The sequence below is a fragment of the Lutra lutra genome, chromosome 11 (genome assembly GCF_902655055.1).
Source record: "Lutra lutra chromosome 11, mLutLut1.2, whole genome shotgun sequence".
NCBI lineage: Eukaryota > Metazoa > Chordata > Mammalia > Carnivora > Mustelidae > Lutra > Lutra lutra.
In genome coordinates this window covers 63,095,849-63,123,315 of record NC_062288.1, presented here as the reverse complement: position 1 = coordinate 63,123,315, position 27,467 = coordinate 63,095,849, and the positions used below count along the sequence as shown (strand labels likewise).

Genomic DNA, 27,467 nt, shown 5'->3' with positions numbered 1-27,467 from the left:
GGTTTGAAAAGGAAGCCTTGAGAGCCCCATGTGCTCTGAAAAAGATGATTACCATATGCCTTAATATCACTCACTTCCTTCCAAAGACTAAGATACCAGTCCTGGGAGGCTAACACTTTAAGAGAACTGATTCATACTTCTTACTCTTGGAGACCATAGGACTAATCCCATCATGCCCTTGAACCATGCTCCTGTGGCAGTGGACATTGCCGCATCTAGCCCAATCTCCACCTTCTACAGGCACTCCCAAACCCTGTGCCCTCTGGAATTCAGGGACTGTCACCTACCAAATCCCTTTTATCCTAAGCTCTTCATTGAATGTCCCTTCATGCCCTTTTTCTAATTGAAACCTGAACATGGTTTCCTTCTCCTCTTTCTCAGGCTGTGGCTTTTTTTTTTTTTTTTCACCCACTGAATAAGGACCGTAATCTTGGAGATAGTATAGAGTTCCTCCATGTTCCTCAATGATGCTTTCAGATCTCATTTCCTCTCTCCTTCGAAGCATAAGCTCTCAGACTGTGTTGTCATCAACATCCAGGACACTCACCCTCATTTACTGAAAATGGAACGGTATTTCTGTCATCCTCCTGGAAGATTTCATTGTCAATCTAGATGACCCATCAACACCCGACCACTGAGTTCAGTAATCTTTCCACTTTCAGTATCCCTTCCTTCCACTCAGTTCCCATGGTCATACTTCATCACTATAAATGAACAACCTCCAAATTCCCAATTTCAAGCATCCTTTGTCACCTCTATTTTACTCACAAACTTTGCTTAGATACCATTTTCCTTCCCTATTGGATTGTTTCTTTAAGCTTGGAGCATGCTATCATGTCTCTCATCTTAAAATTATTCTCCTTTGACCCTTCAACTTCTCTCCAACTCCTACTCTAGTTTTCTATTTTTCTTAAGGTGATTCCTGAATTCATATTTCCACATCTTAGAATAGAGGACCTAAGCTTCAGAATGGGGTATTCCTAGTCACTTGACATCTTCACTTGGATACTTACATTTTTAACATAATACGTAACACCCTGAATTCTTTACTCTTTCCTTGACTTCTGCTTGATCTCCTGTATACCTGCCTTTATTCCATTGGTCCCCATCTCAATAAATGGTGTACACTATTCAGGCAGTTGATCAGGCCAAGAACTTATGAGTCTTCCTTAGTTCCTCTATTCCTTTTACATCTCACATCAAGTCACTTAAAAGCGGGTGAGAGAGAGGCCCTTACAGTATATCTCACATTGACTTCTGCTGCTGTTAACTGTATGTGAATGAGAACTTATAGTCTCATTTGGATCACATAGCAAATGCTCCCACGTACAGACCTATCCACACCTCCCACTCTCTTATTACCCACCCCAATCAGTATGCTAACACTTAACTATCTGTTCTTATCATTTCAGAATTTTCAGTAGTTTACCACTTCCTCTTAATGGAAACAATCTTTTCATTCCTTTTCTTTCTTTCTTTCTTTCTTTCTTTCTTTCTTTCTTTCTTTCTTTCTTTTTAATATATCTTGCTCTCTCAGATATCCTCCTATCTCACTCAAGGCTTTTTTTCTCAAGATCTTTTGTTGGCTTTTCTAAATTTTTTTTAGAGTGGGGGAAGGGGCAGAGAGAGTGAGAGAGAGAATCTTAGGCAGGCTCCATGCCCAGTACAGAGCCTGACATGCAGCTTGATCTCACCACCCTCAGATCATGACGTGAGTTGAGATCAAGAGTCAGATTCTTAACTGACTGGGCCACCCAGGAGCCCATGACTTTCCTAAATTTTGAGTGTTCAAACCTCAGCCCACTCTTATCTCCTCTATCTACATGCTCTCCCTATGTAAGTATGGCTTTGATTGCTCCTCGATCTAATAGTTTAGTATAAATCACTACAAAGTATGTTCACATTGTTTTATAAGTTTGTACTTACAATTCTGTTTGACCATGTAAGATTTTCTTCAGGACAGATCTTAGTTCTCCTACCATAATTGTAGGATAATGTACTCAATATATGTTTGCTGAATAAATTAATGTTTAAATGGATGCTAGCAAGGAATTGAGAAGTATCATTGCAAATTTGGTTATGAAATCTTTGATAAAACTTCGATATTCAGCAATGTTAAAGGTACAACTTGCCAAGGATAGCTATGTGGTATCAGAAAACAATGTAATCTGAACTAGAAAAATGATCAGATTATTATTATTATTTTTAAAGAATTTATTTATTTATTTGTCAGAGAGATAGAGTACAGGCAGGCAGAGTGGCAGGTAGAGGCAGAGGGAGAAGCAGGCTCCCTGCGGAGCAAGGAGCCCGATGTGGGACTCCATCCCAGGACCCTGAGATCATGATCTGAGCCGAAAGCAGCCGCTTAACCGACTGAGCCACCCAGGCATCCTCAAATGATCAGATTATTATACAGATACATATATATTTGAACCCATACATGCACATATATTTCAATATATATTCACTATATAAATATATATACTACCTCCACTTTGAAGCAAAATTTTCTGGGCTATCACTTGAGGTCCACTTCCACTATTTCAACCAAGATTATCTGAGTAAATACCTTCTTTTACCTTCTCTTATGTGCCTTCCACAAGCTAACAGCAGATGAAAGATCTTAACTCATCACCAGGGAAACAAAAGGTAATTTATTTTAATTAATCAACAATTAGTTCATTGGTTGCATGACATTGGGTATGTGGTTTCAAGTTGTCATGGAATGTAATTTCCTCTTGCATGACATAAGAAAAATGGATGAAATGAGATGATTCCATAAGATGATTATTCTATTTCTAGCCTCCACATAACCTATTCGTTGACCAATGGAGCTCAATATTTTAAAAATATTTTAGGGGTGCCTGGGTAGCTCAGTGAGGTAAGCCTCTGCCTTTGGCTCAGGTCATGATCTCAGGGTCCTGGGATGGAGCCCTGCATTGGGCTCTCTGCACAGCAGGGAAGCTACTTCCCCCTCTCTCTCTTGCCTGCCTCTCTGCCTACTTGTGATCTCTCTCTCTCTCTCTCTGTTAAATAAATAAATAAAATCTTTATAAATAAATAAAAAAATATTTTAAAGGTATGACCATCAAAACTATACAAGGGATAAGAATAAAACACTGTTTCTATTACTTAGAAGACAACTCAAAAACTCAAGCAATAAAGCCAGGCCAGGAATGCCCTTCTGCTCTTCCTCCCTATCCAAGTATCAAAGTCCCATAAATATGGGTGAAGATTTCCAAGTGATTCAGTGAAGTAGAAACAGAGCCTAGAGAATAGAGTGTTCTGTCAACACTCTGCTAGGAGGAACACGCAGTCTGTGATGATTTACTCCGTGGGTGGCTTCCTCCCACTGTGAAATATGTGGAGGGTGCTCTCTCCTGCCATTTAGGAGCAAGCTAGATTTAAAGACAAGGCAGCTGCACCCAAGTTGGAATCCAGAATCAGTTCTCTCAGACTTGGAGTTTTCATCTTTTGCTGGTGAAATAAGCAAAAGAGTATTAAGACGACAGTCAAGAACCATATATACAGCTTCCTAGAAACGTGAAATGCCTTTGAGGCTGGGAACACTGAATCAACAGATTCACCTACTGCGAGCCCTGTTCCAGTCCCTTTCCAACTTCAAGGAGATTTTTTTTCTTCTCCATGATTCTTTCTTTTTTCATTATTCCTACTCTTGTCTTCTCCATATTTGCCTTGCCTCATCCTGGGGAAGGAGAATGAAAGGTGGTGGGGCTATCTTCCATTCCTGTAACATTGCCATCCAGGTTCCTTCGTGTACATCCTATTCTGGATGCGCAGACCTGTTTGTTGTTTTCAGCGTGCCCTCCTCTCTGCTGCTACGGGGTGCAGATCCCTCTGCTGGTGCTGCGTTTCCCTCTTTCCTGGATACCATTCCACTGAGTTCAGGTGGAACTCATTCCATAGAACTTTCTTTCCTTATCACTCTCCACTCCCATCCTAGCCCTCTTCTGGCACTCCCAGCAACCTGTACAACTCCTTATGAAAGCACTTTTCACACTTAGTTTATTTATACTTCTGCCCTTCCACTCAACTAAATGGACCCCCTGGAGACAAGGACCGTGACTTTTTTTTTTTTTTTAATCCTTGGCACTTAGCCTAGACCATGAGTAATAATGGGGGATCAGACATGACTGTTAATAAATGAATGATTTTTCTGATACTGGACTCTTGTTTTTGTTCTCAGGAGGTGAGAATTATGACTTACCTTCACAGTCTCTGTCATATCAGAGACAGTAATGTGCACTTGTCATTCCTCATAAAAATGCATTATATGCATGAACTATTACATAAATGCAATAATAACATCTACTAATTCAATGAAACATCTTACTGTCTATGGTATACAAAGAAACTTTGAGGAGCTTACAGTCCTTTATAAAAAATAGTACTTATTAACTATATTGTGAAGTAGAACATAATATGCATTTTAAGAGAAGTATAAAACAACTGTTCTCAAATATTAAAGGAGGAAAATGCTCATTTAGGGACATAAAAAAGGTTCCTTTGAAGAGGAAGTATTGGCTCTGGCTCTTGAAGATGGGTAATGGATAGGCAAACATTCCAGACAGGGGGATTAAAATGCACGTGAAAAATTATAGCATAAATTTCACCAAAGGGCTATTCAGCAGTGGATTTGCAACAATTAAACAGCTGTTCTTCAATGTTAGCTTACTGAAATCACAATTCATCTTATCTGATAGAGCGATGATTAATATTTTGTGTCTACTTGACTCGGCCGGGGATGCCCAGATATCTGGCTAGTCATGATTTCTGGGTGTGTCTATGAGGGTGTTCCCAGAACAGATTAGCACTTAAATCAGAAGACTGAGTAAAGCAGATTGTTATCCCCAGTGTGGACAGGAATTATTCAATCTGTTGAGGCCTGAAGAGAAGAAAAAGGTAGAAAGAAATTTCTCCTTCTCTCTGCCTGACTGTTGAGCTGGGACATCAGAATCCTCATGCTATAGAACTGGGGTTTACACCATTGATGCTCATGGCTCTCAAGCTTCACACTCAGACTGGACTACACCACTGGCTTTTCTGGGTCTCCAGCTTGCACATGGAAGGTCATAGAACTTCTCAGGCTCTACAATTGTGTGAGCAACAATAGGTAGGTAGATGGATAGACAGATGATAGATAGATATAAATTCCTCCCTCCCCCTCTCTCTAATTAAATATATGGAATTATTTTAATATGATATACATATACACATATATATGTACTAGCTCACATCTCTGGAGAATCTGACCAACCAATGCAGATGGCTATTTCTCTTTAAAATACTCTTAATTGGACTCTATAATACCTTCCTTCTATACACTTTTCCTAATACCTTTAAAAAATAACTGATCAATTTGCTTTAAGATTTTCAGGGTGTACAAGGCACCTGGGTGGCTCAGGGGATTAAGCATCAGCCTTTGGCTCAGGTCACCATCCAGGTTCTGGGATCAAGCTCTGCATTGGGCTCCCTGCTCAGCGGAGAGTCTGCTTCTCCCTCTGACCTACCCCCCCCCCCCCACTTCGCCATGCTCTCTCTCTCACTCTCTCTCAAATAAATAAAGTCTTTAAAATATAATTTAAAAAGATTTTCAGGTGTGCACATCTCAAGTTTCAAAACATACTGTTACACAATAAAAATTGCATCATATTTCAGTCCAATAGGAAACCATCATAATGGTTAAATTCTTGACTACAATGAGAATGTGTTCCATCCAAGAACACACAGACATAGCAAGCAGTGAAGAGAAGAGATCAAGATTTAAGCCAGCCCCTGGGTCTAAATCCTCTTTCCAACCTGGATTATTCACAAAGGCATATTCTAACATATTCTTTACTCCTCTGACATCAAAGATGTCATCATTTTTGCTTTCCCACCATGATCATAATCATAAAAATCTCAGGGAACATAGAGAAGAAAGTAGATATTATTCCTTATAAGTGATTATGAGAAACTATCCTGATATTACAACTTTATAGCTGTTAAGTATGTTGAGAAGACAAATCCTATCCCAGATAGAAATCTAGATATGAAGAAATAGGTTACCTATGCATTGTTGGTAGGATTCCTGCATTAAGGCAGGTAAACTTCTTATTATTTTTAGAACTGTGTGTGAATTTATAGTTATTTTTGAATTTAGGATTTAATGGAAAAAATACAAAGCAAAACAAACAAGAGACCCCTACACAATTCATCAAAATGAGTTCCAACAGTGTTAAGGATTTAATGTGAAAAAAATGAAATGAAAATAGGCCTCAAAGAAAATATTGGTAAATGTTTTTCTAATCTTGAGGTGGTAAAAGCTCATAGTGAAATGACACCAAAGGCAATGAAGGAAAATCGCAATGGATTTAACCAGTAAAGAGTTTAAAAATTTCCTATGGCAAAAATAATAAAAATGTCAAAATGCTAAAAGATCTATAAAAATGTTGACAGTATATGTGACATGAAAGGCGTTTTTATCCTTGATGTACGACATGCAATTATAAATCAATAAAATGAAGACACATAGAAGTAGAAACAATGTAATGAGGCAATTCAAAATTCAAATGAACCTGGGTGGCTCATTCAGTTAAGTGTTCAACTTCTGACTTCAGCTCAGGTCTCTGTCTTAGGGTTGTGAGTTCAAGCCCCACGTTGGGCATGGAGCCTAGTTAAAATGGGGGGAGCATGTACGAAGGGCTGAAGAATGTAAATGTAGTGAAGCTTATAAATATTCAAGGAAATGAGGACTAAAAAGACAATAGGTTACCATATTAGATTCTCAGAAATCTTATCTCCTATCTTATCTCCTATCTTCCTAGAAGATAGGAAATTGACACTCGTCATTGTGGAAATATTAATTAGGGAAACCTCCTGGAGAGCTCAGATAATGTGTACTAATATCTAAAGGAGGCAGACCTGTGGGGAGATGGGAAAGCTATTCTTAGAGAATCCCAACAAATAATGATAGAAGGAATGACAGAGTTAAAAAATCATCCTCTGAACCAAATCGTGGTAATAAGTACCAGAGAAAATGACACACAAGTCCCACTAGTTACAATAGAAAGTAAAAATACCTTCTTCCTCTTACTTCAGAAACATTGCTTAACATGGTATTCACAACCAAAGGGAAGTAAACTAAGAATTTTGTGCCTAGAGCATTCCCATCCCCTGTATTTTTTTACCTTTCCGTGTTAATGGCAGCCACCCAGGTAGTCATGGGAGTGCGGAAATCATCCAGGCCAGAATCCATGCAATTAGATCGCTTACCTTATTGCTTATAGTCTTTCTTCCTGGGCATCACCGGGTCACACTGCTGCGGGTACAGAAGTTTCAGATCATACCACAGCTGCCCTCCCATTCCAACAGACAGAAAATGAGAACAGAGGACTGAGACCCTTCCCCCACAGGCTGGAAACAAACAAATGGTAAGAATGACTCTACCAGAAGAAAGGAATTTTGGCAGAGAAGTGGCCCTTGCAACTTGCTGTGGTTGTTCTCAGAAAGTGTCTGCTTCTATTTGGACGCCTTCCTGTCTCCTTGAGCATCACAGCTGCTAACACTAAAAAGTCCTTGTGAACACAGAAGCAGGTTTCTATCTGCTCCTGTTTAGGAGCTAGACATGGAAAGCCAGGGCAGTGGGTTTGCCCAAATCTACAGTCAAGCTGGGGATAAAGATACAGAGGGATTCTCTCTAGTCTCCCCTCCAAGAAAGCTGAAAGTAGTTAGAAATGGCAGGAGAGATTGGTAGCAAGTCCTGGACTCAGGGGAGGAGTGTGGGGGAAGGAATACAATGGCTCCAGTTGTGTTTTTATTTCTCTGAACCATCGGGCTGTTCCTTTAAAGCCCTTGACTGTTGGCAGTAACATCAGGTCTGAATGCAGGGCTGGAAAGTACTTCACTGAGGAAGTAAGGCAAACTTGTCTTCATTTGGTTACCATGGTTATGGTACTGTGTGTAACCAACCCGACAATTTGCATTGCAAACCATCACTGGAGATGAGGACAGTAGAATTTGATATTCCAGGTGGAGAGACTCAATTCCCAGGAAGTTCTATTGGAAAGTTCAGAGGAAACGAAACATAAACATACGTGCGTATTCCCAAACCCATAAAGAAGGGACCAAGCTGTCAGGGCTAACAGTCAGTCCTACCTTCCATGGGATTTCAGTATTTGTGAAGAATTTTAATTGAAAGATCAGACAATCCCACTTTAGAAAGGTAAATAAGCACAATAGCAGCTTCATTTTTAAAAAATTAAATTTCACAGTCACATTCACCATGCATCCTTATAAAGGACACAACACTAAAGCACTATTTAAAAATGATTCTGGGGCGCCTGGGTGGCTCAGTGGGTTAGGGCCTCTGCCTTCGGTTCAGGTCATGATCCCGGGGTCCTGCGATCGAGCCCCGCATCGGGCTCTCTGCTCAGCGGGGAGCCTGCTTCCCCCCTCTCTCTCTGCCTTCCTCTCTGCCTACTTGTGATCTCTCTCTCTCTCTGTCAAATAAATTAATAAAATCTTAAAAAAAAAAAAAGAAAAAGAAGATTAGAACCTCTGCATCACTTATTAGGATATGACAGTTTTGGACAAAAGCTAATTGACGAAACATATGTTAATTGAAATACTATTTCCAGAGCTACACTTAGAAGATGAAATACCTATTTTAACAGTTTTCATCTCAGAAGATTTTTTCAAAAATGGTTTTTTAAATAAAAATGGGCATGCACTTATATCCACAAAGAAGCCCTCAATTACCCATATTTTGATTATCCATTAATTACACATGTATTTATTTATGTAGCTCATTTATTGAGACTTGCCGTACACATGCATGGAAATCTGCATTTGAAAATAGGAAAATAGGAGCCTATCTAAACATAGCTCCTACAAGAAAGGTCTTGGGAAAATCAATTCCTCTTCAGATCCATAGTCAAATCAGAAAAAAAGAAATGTGTACATCACTGAATTAAAAAAAACAAACAAACAACCTTTCTGCATGAAAATTAAAGAAGATATAATAGTGAAAAAGTTGGGTACCTGGGTGGCTCAGTGGGTTAAGCCTCTGCCTTCAGCTCAGGTCATGATCCCAGGGTCCTGGGATGGAGCCCCACATCGGGCCCTCTGCTCTGCAAGGAGCCTGCTTCCCCCCCCACACTCCGCTTCCTGCCTCTCTGCCTACTTGTGATCTCTCTCTCTCTCTGTCAAATAAATAAATAAAATCTTTTTAAAAAATAGTGAGAAAGTCTGTGAAACTTTGAAATGGCAATTGATAGCAGTGCATTGTTATGCTAAGAACAGCCTCCCAAATAGAACACTTCCTGCAGGGTCTGTTCTTCAGGTTGCAGAAGAATATCACTCAGGCACAAATAGAAACTTAACAGTGAGTGAACAGAGTTCACTCTCTGAGGGAGGAGGCAAGAAAGTAGATCAAAATGACAATAGAGAAAAAAATGACAATAGAGTTGCTAAGTTTTTCTGGAGAAAAAGAAAGTATTATGGGACCTTATAGGTAGGGTTCTTGGCCCAGCTTTGGGGGTTTGGAAAAAAAATCCTGGAAAATACCAAGTTGAAGCCTGGTCCTAACAGAGAATAGAAGTGAGTGGAGGAGGTGAGGGAAAAGGGAGGCAAACTAAAAGGCGGAGTTTCTCTGGTTAGCGGAGAGGTGAGAGTAGAACAAAAGTGAGATTGGATAAGTGATGCCATGCAGTTTCCATATTTTCAATAAGTAGGTCATTCTCATAGCCTTGACTTTTTTGGATTAACCCAGTAATCTTGTAATGGAATGTCAAGGATAAAAGGAAAATGAGACCTGGAAAAGCTAAGTGATTTCACAGTTTTGCAAAATGAATTTTTGGTATATTATGCACTAGAACTAAGGTGTCAGGAAGCCTCTGTGTAATGCTTCTACCATTAATGGGTCATCCTGGGAAAAAAGGCTAAAAGAAACCCAGTTATCAGGTGAGTTCACCAGTAAACCCCTTTGTCTGGGATAGCCTTCTTAAAGTGCCAGTAAGTAAATGTTAACCCCTAAGTTCTGCATGGGGTGGGAGGAAGGTAGAGGGAACAGCATGTGCGTGGGACAAGAGAGGAAATGGTCCACTTGAAGAATTGCAAGAATCTAGGTATGGCTACTGCAAAAACTATGAAGAGGTGTTTCAAGTCATTGAGCTGGAAAGAGAAGGAGTAACTGGATCGTGAAAGATGTCATGTGCTATTAAGAGCTTTAAACTTTATTCTGAGGGTAGTGGGAAGTGACATGATCAAATTTATATTTTAAAAATGTTCTCTTGCTTCAATATGGAGAATGGAATAAGTGGAAGGAACTGAACTGAAAGATGGGAGCCCGGAAGCCAGGTGAGATATAATTGTGACTACAATCATGGCCCCAAGATTAGAAATAAAAATGTGAGTAACTTGGGGCTCATGTGGGAGAAAAGAAAAATCAGTAGGTTTCATTAATTGTCCACTATGTAGGGGGAGACAGTGGTCAAAGATTTTTCTCAGGTTTCTAACTTGGGCAAGTGGTTGGTGCCATTTCTTTATTGAACAGGGATTACAGAAGGAGGAGTCAGTTTATGGAGGGATCTAGTGTGTTTTGTTTTGCAAATGTAGCTTCAGGTTTCCGTAGAAATCCTGATGGGAAGTATCAATATGCCTCTTGGATACTAAGTCCAGAGTTCAGTAGTGAAGGCGGGGCTAACATACCGGGGCAGCCACAGACTGGCTCCTATGTGAACCAAGGTGACAGATGAATTCATTAAAGGATGGAGTCTAGAGTGAGAGGAGAATCTAGACCATGATGATGAGGAAAAGAGTTAAGAATGCCAAAGCAGAAGCAGACGTGGGCTCTAAAGAACTGAAACCTTTGACTTACATGAGAAGCCACATTATAATCATGTTGCTTGGAGTGGAGAATAGAGTCAGAGGCATTGTTGAAATGTCTACTGGGAGTTAACTCTCATAGGGAGAGACAACAGTAAAAGGGCTAGTAAAAGGCCTCTCAGACCTGAATGAGCATGGGAGTTGCTGGCGAGAGCTCTCTAGTCCATCAGTAGATCCGGGGTGGAATCAGAAAATCGGCATTTTTTCCTCAAGTTTCCAGAACAGAGCAGATGTAGTGAATCCCAACAACAGCATTTCAGAATCATTGTCTCTGGTGGGCTAATCCTTTCCCCTGGTTGAGCTCTGACCAGTTTTCCTTCTTGTCATTGTTCTTCTACACACACACTCACCTTCTTTTATTAAACATTTAAAAAGACATATTGATTAGGCTAGAAGAGTGCTACAATTCCCACTTTCACCCTCAGAAAACTGCTTTTGCAGAGAAGAAGTGAATTAGTGAACTAGTGAAGAGGTGGATTGGAAGAGTGGTGGGTTAATGCTCAGAGACAAAGCCTGGGGTAGGGAGAGAAAGCTACAGCCTTCCCAGAATCTTCATCTGACCCACATCCTTTACCAAGACCCATTGAAGTGTTTCCTGTTTTATAAAAAAGATTATATCAACATAACTTCAAAGATATACTCACTCTCATTTCAAGCTAGTCCTTTCCATGTAGGAGTTCTGTATTTAGGAGTTGTGATAAAAATAAGATGATAAGATGATGGTAATAATGGCCACTATTTATTTTTTACTTGTGCTAAATCCCACACTAAAAGTTTACAAGATTTTCTTACTTGATTCTCCCAAGAAACTTAGGAGGAAGTCATTCTTTTTTTCTTTTTCTTTCTTTCTTTCTTTTTTTTTTTTAAGATTTATTTATTTGACGGGGAAGGGGGTGGAAGGAGAAGGTAAGAAAGAGGGGAGGGGCAGAAGGAGGGGGAGAGAGAATCTCAAGCAGACTACCCATTTAGCATAGAGCCTGACATGGGGCTCGATCCCAGGACCCTGAGATTGTGACCTGAGCTAAAATCGAGTGGGATGATTAATTGACTGAGCTACCCAGGTACCCCAAGGTAGAAGTCATTCTTATCTTCATCTTGTAGATGAAGAAACTGAGGTTCATAGATATTAAAACAATTTGTCCTCAGTCACATAAGTCATATGGATAGAAGCAGGGGGCAGGCACATCTATCTCTATCTGACCCCCAAATTCATATTCTTAATAATTATACATATTTCCACAGCTCAAAAGGAATATGCAAACAGCTCTTATACACTTTCCAAAATTATTAGTTCAAGGAAGAGAAGCATATCTTTTCAGAGATGTCAGTTTTCCAAGTAGATTTAGCCCTGGGCTCATCAAGCTGAGGCAGAGAGATGGTTGTCATATCTGCTGAGAGAGTTTCTATGCAGTTCCAAGAACCTGGCTGAACAGAGACAAGAGCTAAAGGTAGCCTTTCCTTCCTCCCACATTTGTGCAAATATGCTCCAGTTCAATAGTTTTGTACATTCCCAAGGAGCCAGAAACTTACGAGAAATATAATCTCCATGTACAGTACAATTGAATGATGATTGGGACTGATTTATAAGTTAGTAAGCTACAAAAATAAATGGGAGGCAATTCTTTCCTAAGTAATCTTTAGCAGATAATATAAATCTAGATGCTAATGCTTGTTATGAGATTAAGTGACCCCAAATAGCTCTATATTCCACGAGATGGACATTAAGATGGGATTTCATTTTAGGAAGACATTTAACAATGCTTTTTATATTTTAGCCCTGAGAGCTAAATTGGACACATCGTGACTGCTCAACAAATATTTGTCATTCATTCTCATCTCAATAATCCTGCTAGATCAGTTCAGTCTTTCCACAGTGAAGATCCAGATTAAAAGCTGCCTCTACTATGAAGGAGACTTCCTCCCCACCCCCCCATTTTCCTCTCAATTTATTAATGCTGGTCCCAGAGCACTTAAAACGTTGTGCCTGTTATTAGGCCACTGAGTCAACTGGAACTGATTTTGCCAAGGAGACCTTGGCCATGTCTGCAGACATTTTTGTTGTCACAGTGGGGTGGAGGACACCAATGGAATCTAATGGCCAGAGGCCAAGGAGACTGTTCAATATGCTGAACAGAGCAGAACAGCTACCCTCCCCCAACGACAAAAATTTTTTCAGTTCCAAGTATCAAAAGAGTGTTGAGACCCCCATACTACACAAAAGAGAAGCATAAATTGCTTAGGACTTAGGGCCCCAAGGGCTTAGTCCCAGCACTGGTTCCAATGTGTACTATACGTGAGACCCTATAGGTCTCAATCCCTGAGTCTCAGTATTCTCACCAGTAAAATGCAAACATTCATTTCATAGGTGCTCCCTCACACAATTATTGTAGGCATCACTGGCCGTAATGTATGAAAAATATTCTTTAAACTGACTAAAATCACGTTAGATGCATGGTGATTGGTATGTATGACGACAATCATAATAATCATCATGCAGGCAGTTTGGATACATGGCTTTAGAGCTCAGTAATGAAAGAAGCTTGACTTCAAATCTAAGTAGAATCTTATTAGTTTTAATTTCATCTCAACAGGTATTTATTGAGCAATATCTCTGAGATAGCTTTCTTCCAGGTACTACAGATAATAAAAATAAGATATTCTCCCTGAATTAAGGAGCTCTCTTTTTAGGATGGAAATAAAGGTATAAACAAAAAGTTATAATACTATGGGAAATAATCTAAGATAACAGAGGATAGGTGAATAAAATTTTTTAGAAGCAGAGCAATTCAAAATATATTTTAAAAGTTGATGGGCTGCGTTATTGCTGGCAACAACAACAAAAACCCTTTCTTTACTCTCTCCCTTTACTGAACCCCATGGGGGAAAATGTACATTCTTATGACTTAGATTACCCACTCTACAGAAGATGAAAGTTGGCAAGAAAACTGAAATTGCTTTCTAACAATGAATATGTTAAATCTGACCATATAGGAAAGTAACACAATGGAGGCAGCTCCCTAATCTTTACTCCTGAAATGGGACCACTAGCCATGACGCAAAACAGCTGTATACACTGTGAATTGCTTATCACTGTAATTGAGGTATAAAATGCTTTCAGAATGCAAAAGAACGGTATTTGAGGAAAGTGTTCTAGGACACTCCAGACAGCTGGATCATCATCTCATTTCTTGTGCTCATAAGAAATAATTAATGATCAATAAATAAAGGTCTGATGAACTGAACCAATGTGACATGGTAATATAGGAAGGGGGCATTAGTTTTAGTCCTTCCTCTACCAAGTTTGATTGGAAGGGAGAGTGCCAAATATTCAGAGACATTTCATAGAAAACAGTAAATGGAGTCATTTTGCCTACACATTGTCTTGAGAACTGAAAAATATCAGGATCACTAGATAGCTGTTATATTAGTTATCTTACGTTATATTAGATATATTTGGACACTATCCCTGTCATGTTCCTTTCCATGAATGTAGTCGGCATTGTCCACTCTACTGGTTCCAAGCCATTTTAGTCTAAAGGTTTCTTCAGTAGTTCAAGAAGGACCACCACCCTTATAACTACCATTTCTGTCAACAAGCCTCACAAAGTAAGAAAAAAGTCCAGATTTCTGACACAATCCTAATGAGGGATAGTGTATTCGTTACTATTTTGCAATAGGAACACACTGAATATGACACAGTTTGAAGTCATCTAAGATCTCTCATGGAAGTAGTCCAGGAGAATCTCATATTTTTGTGGACTTTACCTCCAGGAAACCCACCAGGTCCTCACAGTGAAGATGTAAGAAAGATCCCTTCATGGTTCTGAGAGAAGGAGAGGAAAAGTAATCATTATGAAATATGTTCAGATCCTTCTCCACAGCAAAGGTCTACTTTCCAGGGGAAAAAGGCTTTGCCAGAACTTTACCCCAATTTACGGGAAGATAATTGTGGAAGAGAATTTCTCCTTTATTAGACCATTTTAGCCTTGTCTCACCTAAGGGGGGGAAAAAAACAACAACCATAGTTAACAGAGGTCAGATCTCTAAGAATATAGACTGGGAATGCTGCTGCCAGGTAGGGCAACTATGGGCAGGAGGGAAAAGGTTATCCCACTAGAGAAACACTTGTGAAAATCACAGCCCTAACACATAGGCCATTTAAGACTAGATCTAATCAGAATATTATAGAATGCTTCCTCTCCCCAACATTTATCCAATACACCAACAGGGTTCCTATATAATACTAGTGGGTTACAGTGAAAGAGTTGTAATCTCTGTCTCTCTTTTTCTCCAAGGAAGACTGAAGTCAAAATAGGAGCCCAAAACTAAGACACTAGAGGAATTTGAAACTTCTGGTACTTAGAGCTATAGCAATCATTAAACATAGGTCAACTTCTAGTTTGAGTAACATAAATTCTCACACCAAAAGCTGTTTACCTCAGTTCCTATTACCTGACACAACATGTATGACTTTCAACAAAAATTTACAAAACACATCAAAGCCAAGAAAAAACATAGTCTGAGGAGACAATATAATCATTAGAAACAAACCCAGGTATGACACAGATGTTGGAATAATCAGATATACAGTGTAAAATAACTATGATTAATGTGTTAAGGGTATAATGGAAAAAGTAGACAGCATGCAAAAAAGGATGGGTCACGTAAGCAGAGAGAATGAAACTTTAAGAAAAAAATCAAAAGGAAATTCTAGAAATAATATATATTGCAGCAAAAATGAAGAATGCTTTTGATGAAATCATTAGTAGACTCACACAGCCATGGAAAGAATCTGTGAGCTCAAGGATTGATCAGGAGAAACTTCCTAAACTGAAAGTCAAAGGAGAAAAAGAATGAAATCTAAAATAGAACATTCAAGTACTATGGGACAATTCTAAGATGTGCCATATACGATTTTAATATCAGAAAGCAAAGAGAGAACAGAGCAGAAAAAAAATATTTCAATAAAAGCCGAGAACTTTCCAAAATTAATGACAGACTCCAAACCACAGATTCAGGAAATTCAGAGGGCACCAGGTAGGATAAATGTGAGAAAACCACACCTACCTATATCATCTTCACACCATAGAAACCTAAAAACAAAAAGAAAATTTTGAAAGGAGCCAGAGGAGGGGAAATGTACCTAGAAAGGAACGAGGGTAAGAATCACAACAGACTTCTTATCGGAAACCGTGGAAACAAAACAGGAGTGAAGGGAAATATTTCAAATATTGAATGAAAATCCCCCTCCCAAATTAGAACGCTCTATCCACTAAAATTATTTTTCAAATGAAGGGAAAGTAAAGACATTCTCAGAAACACAAAAATTGGGAAAATTCATCACGTGTGGAACTGTCCTGAAACAAATGTTAAGAGAGTGTTTTTGGGTAGAAGGAAAATGATCTAGGTCCAAAATTTGGATCGATAAAAGAAAAGAGAATGATGGAAGAACAAAAGATAAAGGTGGAATAAAATGTTTTGTTTTTCATACTCTTAGTCGATCCAAAATATAACTGTTTGAAATAATAATAGTAACAATGTATTGGGTGATTATAACATACAGATAAGTGAAATAAATGCAGTAATATCACAAATGGGATAGGAGGGAGGAACTGGGACTATTCCATACAGATACAGAAGGTATCCATATGACAAAGGAAGTAGTATAGTGTTATTTAAAGTGAATTTAGATTAGAGGTGGCCGGGTGGCACAGTCAGTTAAGCATCAGACTCCTGGTTTGGGTTCATGCCATGATCTTGGGGTGCTGATCTCCTGTGAGATCGAGCCCCACGTAGGCTCCGGGCTCAGCACAGAGTCTGCTTCAGTTTCTCTCTCTCTCTCCCTTTGCCCCTCTCCCCTGTGCTATCTTTCTCGAAGAGAAAATTTATTTATTTAAAATTTATTGAATTATTTAAAATTTATTTATTTATTTATTTATAATTTATAAATAAATAAATCTTTAAAAAATTGAAGTGAATTTAGATTAAAATGTGTATTGTAAACTCTAGGGAAATCACTAAAAATATTTTAGAATAAATATAACTGACAAGCTAAGAGAAGAACTATAGAATCATATAAAATGCTCAATAAAACCAAAGAAAGAAAAAGAGGGAGGAAAAAAAAACAAGGAACAAATGCAGCCAATAGAAAACAATTACAAACACAGTAGATACTAATCCAATTATATCAATAATCTCTTTAAATGTGAATGGTCTAAATACACCAGTTAAAAAACAAATACTGTCAGAGTGGATTAAAAAAACAAGCCCTGATTATATACTGTCTACAAGAAATGTACTTTAAATATAAAGACTCAGATAAATTAAAAGTAAAAGGGATGGGAAAAGACATACCACACTAATCAAAGAAAGCTGAATTAGCTATGTTTATTTCCAACAAATCTGACTTCAGAGCGAGGGAGATTATCAGGGATAAAGACGGGCATTATATGATTATAAAGGTTTAAATTCTTTAAGAAGTCATAACAATCTTGTGTATGCACCTAATACAAGAGCATCAGAACACATGATGTGAAAACTGACAGCACTTAAAATAGGAATAGACAAATTTACTATCATAGTTAGAGACTTCAACACTCCTCTTTCAGTAACTGATACACAAAGCAGGCAGAAAATCAGTAAGGGTATTGATAGCCTGAACAACACTATTAACCAACTTTTTTTTTTAAAAGATTTTATTTATTTATTTGACAGAGAGAAATCACAAGTAAGCAGAAAGGCAGGCAGAGAGAGAGGAGGAAGCAGGCTCCCTGCTGAGCAGAAAGCCCGATGTGGGGCTTGAACCCAGGACCTGGGATCATGACCTGAGCCGAAGGCAGCGGCTTAACCCACTGAGCCACCCAGGCGCCCCCTATTAACCAACTTGATCCAAATAGCATTTATAGAAAACTGCATCCAACTACTGAAGATTATGCATTCTTCTCAAGCTCACATGGGACATTCAGCAAGATCGACCACATTCTGGGCTATATAATACAGTTACAAGATGAGATAAATGTAAAGACTTTATAGGTTTACAAGACTAGAAATCACACAAAACATGTTCTCATGCACAATGGAATCAAACTAGAAATTAAAAACAGAAAAAACCTGGGAAATTTCAAAAGAGAGATTAAACAACAGAATTCTAAGCAACATAACATGAGTTAAAGAAGAAATCTCAAGATAAATTTTAAAATATTTTGAGCCAAATGAAAACGAAAACACAAAAGTATAAAAGCAGTGTTTAGAACGGAATTTATGGTACCTATTTTAGAAAAAATAAAGATAAAAAATGGACAGACTAAGCTTCTATCTTAGAAAACTTGGGAAAGAAGAGCGACATTAGCCTAAAGCAAGCAGGAGAAAAGAAAAGAAATAATAAAAATGACAGTGAAATCAATGAGGTTGAGAACAGGAAAATACTAGAAAAAAATTAATGAAACCAAAGCCATTTCTTTGAAAAGATTAATAAAAGGGATAAATCTCTAGCCAGGCTGAGAATAAAAGGGAAAAGACACAAATGTAAGGCAGGAGCCAGATTTCTCACAGTTGGAGTGGAAATTTACAAGTGAACAAGGGGAAGAGGCAGCAGTGACCCAGGTGGTAAGGGATTAGACTCGGGGACATCAGAATTAACTCATGATTAGCTTACTGTAGATACAGATGGTTACATATGGACATATTATAGGTATGTCTGTATACAAGGGTCGACAGACACATATATATTTCCTCCTTCTGTCAGCTGAGAAGGCCTAGAAGCGAAATACCCCACCATTAATAAGCATGCCTAGTACCTAGAACTTGGTTTCTGATACCATTCTTCAATAAAAGGAATCAGTGCTCCTTGAGAGCTGACTGATTCTAGGTCTAGGGTGGGAAATATAAAACATGAACTTACAGCTCTTGACAGTGCTAGAAGGTAAGGAAGTGCTAGACACACACACAAACACACACACACTGATGTGTAATGTCGGAGATCCAAAAACCATCTGGGAAAAAAAAAAAGCCTTCTAATGGCCAAAGCTGGTACAATTTGAGCACACACTGAATCAAACAGCATTAGATCAAGACCAAAAGTTTAAAAGAACTAGCCACAGGGTGCCTGGGTGGCTCAGTGGGTTAAGCCTCTGCCTTTGGCTCAGGTCATGATCTCAGGGTCCTGGGATCGAGCCCTATATCCGGCTCTCTGCTCAGCAGGGAGCCTGCTTCCCCCTCTCTCTCTCTGCCTGCCTCTCTGCCTACTTGTGATCTCTCTCTCTGTCAAATAAATAAATAAAATCTTTTAAAAAAATAACTAGCCATGAGTCCTCACTGATATAAATGAGTGATTGAATAAATAAATAAATAATTGTGGGAAAAGAGACCAATCTCCCATGCAGAAGAATTCCAAATAGTTTAGGTTGATACACCACTTTCTAAATTCCCACTCCTTGGAGGTGGGCTATGCATAGTGACTTTGTTTTAGAGGGTAAAGTGTAAGGTGTGTTTGGGGAGTAACTTTAAAGTAGAGACACCAGGCAGACAGTAGTACCTGTGCCAGGTGATCAAGGTCAGCATTGGCAGGAATATCATGTCGACTGTTAGGTAGCCTTGACCCAATATGAGTAGAGTGCTACTTTACCTCTGAATTCTTCCTCCGCCACACTCATAACCCTACTCGAATCACGAGACAAATCCCAGAGAAATTCCAGCGAAGGGATAGTCTACAAAATGCTTGGTCACTATTCTTTAAAAAAAAAATGCCAAAGTCATCAAAAACAAGGGAAGTCTGAGAAACTGTCAGTCAAGAGGAGCCCAAGAAAATGAGACAACAAAATGTAATGTCACATCCTTCATGGGATTGTGGAACAGAAAAAAGAGCATCAGTTACAAACTAAGGGAATGTAACCATGGACTTTTGTTACCAATAATGTATCAATATTGGTTCATTGATTGTAACAAATGTGCACACCCATGTCAGATGTTAATAATAGGGAAAACAGATCTGGGAGACTCTCTGTACTACCTTTGCAATTTTTCTATATATTTCAAGTTATTAAAAAATAAAAAGTTTTATTTATGTGGAAATTGGCCTAGATGGCATTTAGTGTATCCACTCCAATGCTGAGATTTAGTGACTTTAAATAAGATATCTGTGAGAGTGCGTTGTGACAACTAGTAGCAGGAGATTTTATATATATATATCCATTAAAATTATACATCTATTGAGAGACTGGAAATCCATATGTATATGTATATGCACACATCTACATAGAGATATAATAGCACTATAATCTCTGGACACTATCATTCTGATTATGGACAATATTTTCTTCATTTCATTGTGACAGTATTTTAAAAACAATTTACCTGGTGCCTACGTGGCTTCGTTGGTTAAGTGTCTGCCTTCAGCTCAGGTCAAGATCCCCAGAGTCCCGGGATCCAGTCCCCCGTGAGGTTCCCTGCTCTGTGGGGAGTCTGCTTCTCCCTTTGTCTTTCACCCTGCTTGTGCTCTCTCTTTCTCTCTCTCTCTCAAATAAATAAAATCTTTAAAAAAAAAAAAGAAAAACAATTTACCAAGGACACAATTATTTTTGTCAACTAAAGAGAAGTTAATGGAAGTTTTTATTTTGAAAAACAATGAGTATCCATGGTGAATGGGGCCTGTTGGGGCTGTGTGTCCTTCCTCCAAACTCAGCTAGCACCCTGTGCTTACCTCTGTCATTGTATTTATGAGAAACTGCTTTATATGTTTACATTATTTGTCTGTCTTCCTTCCAAAATTACAAAATTCTCCAGGAAAAAAAAAAATCCGTACTCCTACCACCTTAGAAAGCCTGGCACGCATGCTGTGTCCTTGGGGGCACAGGCAGAGGGCAGCGCTGTGTGAGGTCTTGGACAAGTGACTGCTTGGGTTTCTTCACATGAAAAAGCAGAATGTGGGCTACTGCCATTTCTGGGGCTCCTTCCAGATCTAGGATTCAAGATTCTTTTCCCATCTCAATGAATTGGGCATAATTTCACAAAACAGGAACTCTAGGGAGATTATGTGACTTGCCCAAATTCTTCTTTTGCATCTTCTGGAAGGTGATGGAAGATCGAGATTCAGGAAATGTCGGCTCTGTGGGAATGGGCTCAGAAAGCCTTTTTCTGTAAGTTTTAAATAATTTATTATCTGCAGTTAAATTTGTCTTTGAAAATTTACAAATGCCTGAACAAACCAGAATGGTTAAAATATGAAAGGATTAAATACAAGGATAATTATTTTGTAAGATCTTTGTGAATATGTTTTTTAAATTTTCTACACTATGCAGAGAATCTCTGTGTGATGAAGTGAGTGTATTGCTCTATGTGTGTCACTCAGATGATGCTGCTTTTTCCTGGGACCCAAGGATTAAGGAAGAATGATGGAAAAGCACGATTCACTGTCTACACCTCTAAAAGTCACACTCTGAGGCTTTTCCAGCTTCGGTGATTCTGCCCTGTCTTGATCAGCAATATTCTCCAGCTATCCCACTCCTGTCCTCAGTGACACTGATTGCTTGGAACCACTAGTTCACATAAAAAAGCCCATGGCAGCGGTATTTGTTTCCTACTGAGCTGTAACAAATTACTACAAATTTGATTGAAGGCAACACACATTTATCATCTTACAGTTTTGGAGGTCAGAGGTCTAAAATTGGTGTCACTAGGCTCAAATCAAGGCGTTAGCAAGGCTGCATTCCATTCTGGGGGCCCCGGGGGAGAACCCATTTCCTTGCCTTTCCCAGCTTCTAGAAACTGCCCACCATTGCGTGCTCAGGCCTGCGCCTCCAGCTTCAAAGCCAGCAGGGTGGCATCTTTGGAGTTCTCTGACATGGACCCTCTGCCTGTGTCATCACATCTCCTCTCTAACGCTGACTCTCCTGCCCCTCTTGAACAAGGACCCTGTGATCACCCTGGGCCCACCCAGATAATTCCAGAGAATCTTCCCATCTCAAGACTCCAAATCATATCTCTGAAGTCCTTTCTGATACGTAAGGTAATGTGTTGACATCTGTGCTACAGGGGCCATGATTCTGTCTAGTATATATCCATCTTTCCTTTACTAGCCAGTGGAGTGGACATCTCTTGTGTGAAACCCTATTTTCATGTAACCTCTGAGTCAGGCATCTTTGGTACTAGTCACATCTTGTCCCAGAGAAGTCACTGCTTTGTTGGTTCCATAAAGCTTGCCCTTTTAGAAAGTGTAAAAGGATACAGGAGGCTCTAATTATAGCCTTGTGAGCATATGATACTTTCGTATCAGGCAGAATTTGTTTTTTTTTTCTTAAGAGTATAGCTTTGGTGGGACACACTTAGATTTAAATCTGGGCTCCACCCTCTACGATCTCTGTCACTTAGAGTGGGTGGCTTGGTTTTTTCCGAGCTTTGCTATCTCTGACTCAACCACAACTCCTGTCATCCTTATACTATATCCTCCCCCATCCCTGAGATTTCTCTCTTGAGATTTGAAGGATAGCCAGGGTGTCTTAAATTACATAGTAAGGGGCATAATTGAACTTCATAGACTTTAACAGAAACAAGCAGAAAACAAACAAGATCATATAATGTGGGTGGGCTTTTTCTATGAAGCCTAAAGTTTGACTTATTCAAATCCTGTCTCTGAAAACATTTTTAATTCTTATTTTCTAGAACCTATAAACACCTACCAAAAAAAAAAAAAAAACAAAACCGTGAAAACGTACCTAAAGTTTCAGTAAGACCCTAAGGTAATGAAATATTATGCACATTATAAAATATGATGTTTATAAAAAGGAGTTTACTGTTAATCTTCTGGCCCCTTTCACTCCTTACCTCACCCTGTGTCTCTATGATTCTCTGTATCTTGTTCAAGTTGTTCTGCGTGCCCCATGGTTTTGGGGGTCCAGCTCCTTTTTCCTTTTTTTGAAAAGAAAATTAAACTAAGTTCCCAAAGTATTCCTGTCCTTCCCCAATGTCCCTTTTTATTAATATTATATTGAATTGGTTAAAAACTCAATGTTTAATTAGGAGCCTAGTATATTATTAGCAATATAATTTATTAAGGATTGATTATATATAATCAATATACATATATATATATATACACTTATTTTTCTTCTTAGCACAATGTCTTTGGCATCTTATAACATGAAATAGAAAACAATCAGCCCCATCTGCAAAGGAGAACTCCTCGATCACATTCTTGGGATCTGTGCCCTGATTCTTTCTTTCGATTCTTTCTTTCCCTCTTCTCATTCTCTCATTCACATTCCCTCTTTCAGTCATTTTTTTCTTTTTGTAAGAAAAGCAACACTTTGGCTCATTGCCAACATTTTGAACAACACAATGTATATAACACAAAGTGGGAAAATGTTCCCATCTTCTCAATCTTGTGAAGTAATCATGATAAAAAGTGTTGCCAATTTTGGCTTCCAGGATGTTTCGTCTGTATACACCTGCTAGACATTATGCCATGACCAAGTGTATAGATCTGACTTATGTTTTAGTGGCCACGTAGGTGTCCATTGCATGGACGTATCACAATTTGTTTCTCTCGAGTGCTCTCTTTACTGTTGCCGCAGAAAGCAGACTGTTTGTCTCATTGCATTTATCACTCCATGTATTTTTCAGGGGAGAAGCACTAAAAAGGAATGCAAATGCAGCCCTAGAGCTATTTCCTTCAAAAAAAAAAAAAAATCCTTTATCCCAAACCCCCTCACTTCTTGATCTCTCATCATAGAGGAGTTGAGGGAGTGGCCCAGGAAAGTTATTATTTAGCATCGTATTATCCACCATGAATAAACAATTATTAGGGCACTTCTGTGAGAATACCCCGGGAATGGTGATGTCAGAACCAGGAGGAGGGGGAGGGAGCCCTGTGCTGACTTTAGAAAAATATCTGCTGAAAATAGTTACTTTTATTATGCAGCAAGACAGACAGATACACACACATATATAAAACAAAGGTTTTTGTGTTTCCATATGTTGATATACAAATATATTGGAACATTCAATTTCATTAGTCTTAGCATATTTCATTAATTAACAACTTATATCTGCTAAAGATGAGGTACCAAAACATCATTCTGCTTAGGGCGTGCTGAACATTGTTCTGAACGACATCCTCACACAAAAATATCACCATCTGCAAACCAGAAATGGAGCATCATGCTTACAGGGGGTTCTTATCTCCTGGACTTTTCTACTTGTCTCTTTCTCTCTCTGTCTCTCCCTTCCCCTCCCCCAAGTCAGCCAGCTCTCATGACCACACCATGTGTTTGTCAATTCCTAGCAACAGCTCTAGATTATGATCATCAGTGATGTGTCTCGACCCACAGAGAGACTCAGACTTCATTCTCCTCCCTTTGTCTCCTCAGGGAACTCCTCAGCCGCTGTATCACCAACAGGATTTCTCATTGTTCTACACATTTCTAACAAAGGCAGTCTCATCCATGTCACCTGCGTGCAACCCAAGCCTGTTAGCTTGGTCACAGTCAAAAGAGACTTATAAATACTTATAAACAGGGGCGCCTGGGTGGCTCAGTGGGTTAAGCCTCTGCCTTCGACTCAGGTCATGATCTCAGGGTCCTGGGATCGAGCCCCGCATCGGGCTCTCTGCTCAGCACTGAGCCTGCTTCCTCCTCTCTCTGCCTGCCTGTCTGCCTACTTGTGATCTCTCTCTCTCTGTCAAAATAAATAAACTCTTAAAAAAAAATACTTATAAACAAAAAGCACTTAGAAATAGGAAGAAGGAAAGAAGAAGGAGACTTTCTGTGTCCCTTCTGTAGTGACCAGGAAGAACATTTAGGTTGCTAAGACACAAAAAGAAGTTCTTGACGAACAATCTTACCTCTGCCTGGTGGCGTAGAGCTCAGGGGACAAGCAAAGCCCATCCCCTAAGGAAGCCAATCGTCACAGCCCCCGCCACCGGCCCCCATCCACCTGCAAAGAAAGATCCACTCCTGAACTGACCGACAGTTGTGTACCTGGACAGTTCCTAAAGGAAACAGTGTAGCATTTGCCTAATCTTGCATAATATTTTCATAATCCACGCCCATTTGTCCAAAGGAAAAACCTGTTTCCTGATCTTTTTGTATCAGGAGACATTCCAAACAAGGGGCTGAGACAGTGAGCTCCTTCAGACAAAGGATCCGAATTAGAGGGGACTTCCTATATGTGTGGGCACCGCAAAATTTGGGGAGGTTTACTTCAAGCCAGGCCCAGGACTAGAGAAAGAAGTGAAGAACAAATCACTCTCCTCTCCCCAAGGATCTTGCAGACTTTGGAGGGGTCACATTCAGTAACTCCCATGGAGAAATGTTGAGGACACAATGGGAGAGGGGACATATTATCAACCGGGAATCTGGGAAGGATTCACCAAGGAGTAGTGTCTGCAATGGGTTTTGAAGCATGAGTAGGAGTTCTCCTATTGAATGAGGATTGAGCTAGGCTTGGGGTGGTGGGAAAGATGTTGAAAGCCAAGATATCAGTATACAAAGGTAATAAATTATTGAGCAGGATGATACATTTGAGGAACTGCAAAGTCTTCTGTATGGCAGAAACCGAGTATGTGGAAACAAAGGGGAGAAATGAGGCCGAAGAAGTAGGAAGTCTCACATCATGGGCTGATTTACAACTTAGAAAGTAACAACTGTGAATTTGGGTACTATAATGACTCTACACTTTACTGACTGAACTTAGCATATTATTTGTAATTGCAAGGGGGAAGCATTGAAGGGAGGAGTTTGATGTATATTTAATTACTCTGTGTGCTCAGAAAATGGGTGGTCTTGTTGGTCAAACGACCTACCTTGAATTAGGTCACTGAATACCAGCTTCCAAATAATTAGAATAATTAAAGTCCATTAAATATTAAAGCTGCCATTAGTACATGTGAATACTCCTTTGACACTTCAGAAGGAACTTCAAGACTTCAGAAAGGGTCAGAACTGTAATCAGCATGACTCCCACTCTGTGTGAGGTCCAAGGTGATTGCCAACAAGGTCCATGAGGGAGGATGTGAACTTAGGATTCTCCTATTTTAAAAATCACTTGTGTTTAGAATATTTTTACACTTTATGTGCTGTGAAGCCTCCTGACAGATTGAATTTGAGCCAATGTAATACGTGAAGCACTGCACTAATAATGTTAATACAAACAAATAATCAGAATAAACCACATTTCCCCACATGATCTAGTAAACATATGGTCTTGTGGTTGAAACTTGGCAAGTTAATTGTCATAAGAACCCTGAAAGGAAGGTGGAATGAATTGGTAATTCTATCCCTAGGTCAGATCTCCGTCCTTGATATTTCCCTGTTCCCACAGACTGGCAAACCCTTAAAATAGCAAGTACATTCTATTGTTAGCATTTCTTCCCTCAGTGAAATTGCATTAATGATTATAATTTGCTCCATTGGTATTGGTTTTACAGCTTCATTTAAATGCATCCATTATTTTACTTTGTTTTTAAAGACCTGTTAGATACCTAGGGCAGGAGAGATTTTTTTTTTTCTTTTTCTTTCTATATTTAACATGTAAGAAGCTAAGACTCAGAAAGGTGGTTGCTTTGTCCAAGGATACATAACCTGAACTCCGGACTACAATGGGTGCTTCTACCTCCAGAATCTGAATTCCTGTTTTCACAATATCATATGGCCTCAAGGACATGACTTACTCACTTACTCAGTTTATTTATTTATTTTTAAAAATTAACATATAATGTATTATTTGCCCCAGGGGTACAGGTTTGTGAATTGTCAGGCTTACACATTTCATAGCACTCACCATAGCACATACCCTCCCCAATGCCCATAACCCAGCCACCCTATCCTTCCTTTCCCCTCCCCTCCAGCAACCCTCAGTTTGTTTCCTGAGATTAAGTTACTCACCAGTCTAAACACGCTTGTGTTCCTAACACTGTCTTAATTAAAACCTCATATCAGACTTGCATTATAGATGCTATAGTTATTCCCATTTTGCAGATGAGGAACCTGAGACATGGAAAAATTAGGGAACACAAACTCTCAATGGAGGAATTAGGACTCAAACCCCAGTACTTGCTTCACTCCAGAGTCTCTGCTCTTAATTACAGCCAGTATGCACCCTCCAAAGTAGCTAATTTCCCTTCCCTGATGCCATTACTGTACCTTGAAGTTTTACTACAATGTCACTTGTCTCTGTGGCTTTCTTCCCCACTGAACTTGAAGATTCTGGACAGCAGAGCCAATGACTTCATTATTTTTGTTTGTAGCCTTGTATTTGTTAAGCCCCGAAAATATTCCCATGTATTTCCTGTCTTCTGATCTCAGTTAATGACATAATCATTGACTCAAATTCCAAGACAGAGATGTGGCATTATTTTAGATTTTTCCTTTCTTCCTCACTCCTATCACAACCAAGCCCTGCCAATTCTTCTTCCTTAACTCCTCTCAGATTTGTCCTTTCCTCGCTCCTCATCAGTACTACCTGTTCAAGCCTGCACATTTCTGGATCGTATCAGCCACGTTGCTGGTCTTAGGTCACTCTTGCCTCCTTAGGTCCTCCTTCCAGTCTATCGTCACAGCTAGTCACGATCCAACTACGTCACTCACTTA

The 27,467-nt window shown here is 39.2% G+C and overlaps 1 protein-coding gene across 2 annotated transcripts in view; it reads right to left on the bottom strand.

The window, feature by feature from the left end:
- ITPRID1 (ITPR interacting domain containing 1) overlaps positions 1–24,835 on the bottom strand; it is a 113,304-nt gene extending 88,469 nt beyond the window's left edge. The window contains exon 1 of one of the 2 annotated variants that reach the window (XM_047695843.1): positions 24,722–24,835. The gene's annotated coding sequence lies outside the window, so the exon portion shown is untranslated. Of the gene's footprint in view, positions 1–7,275; positions 7,343–24,721 lie in introns of those variants that run through there. The other variant, XM_047695844.1, reaches the window with a different exon arrangement.
- Between the last annotated feature and the right edge of the window lie 2,632 nt (positions 24,836–27,467).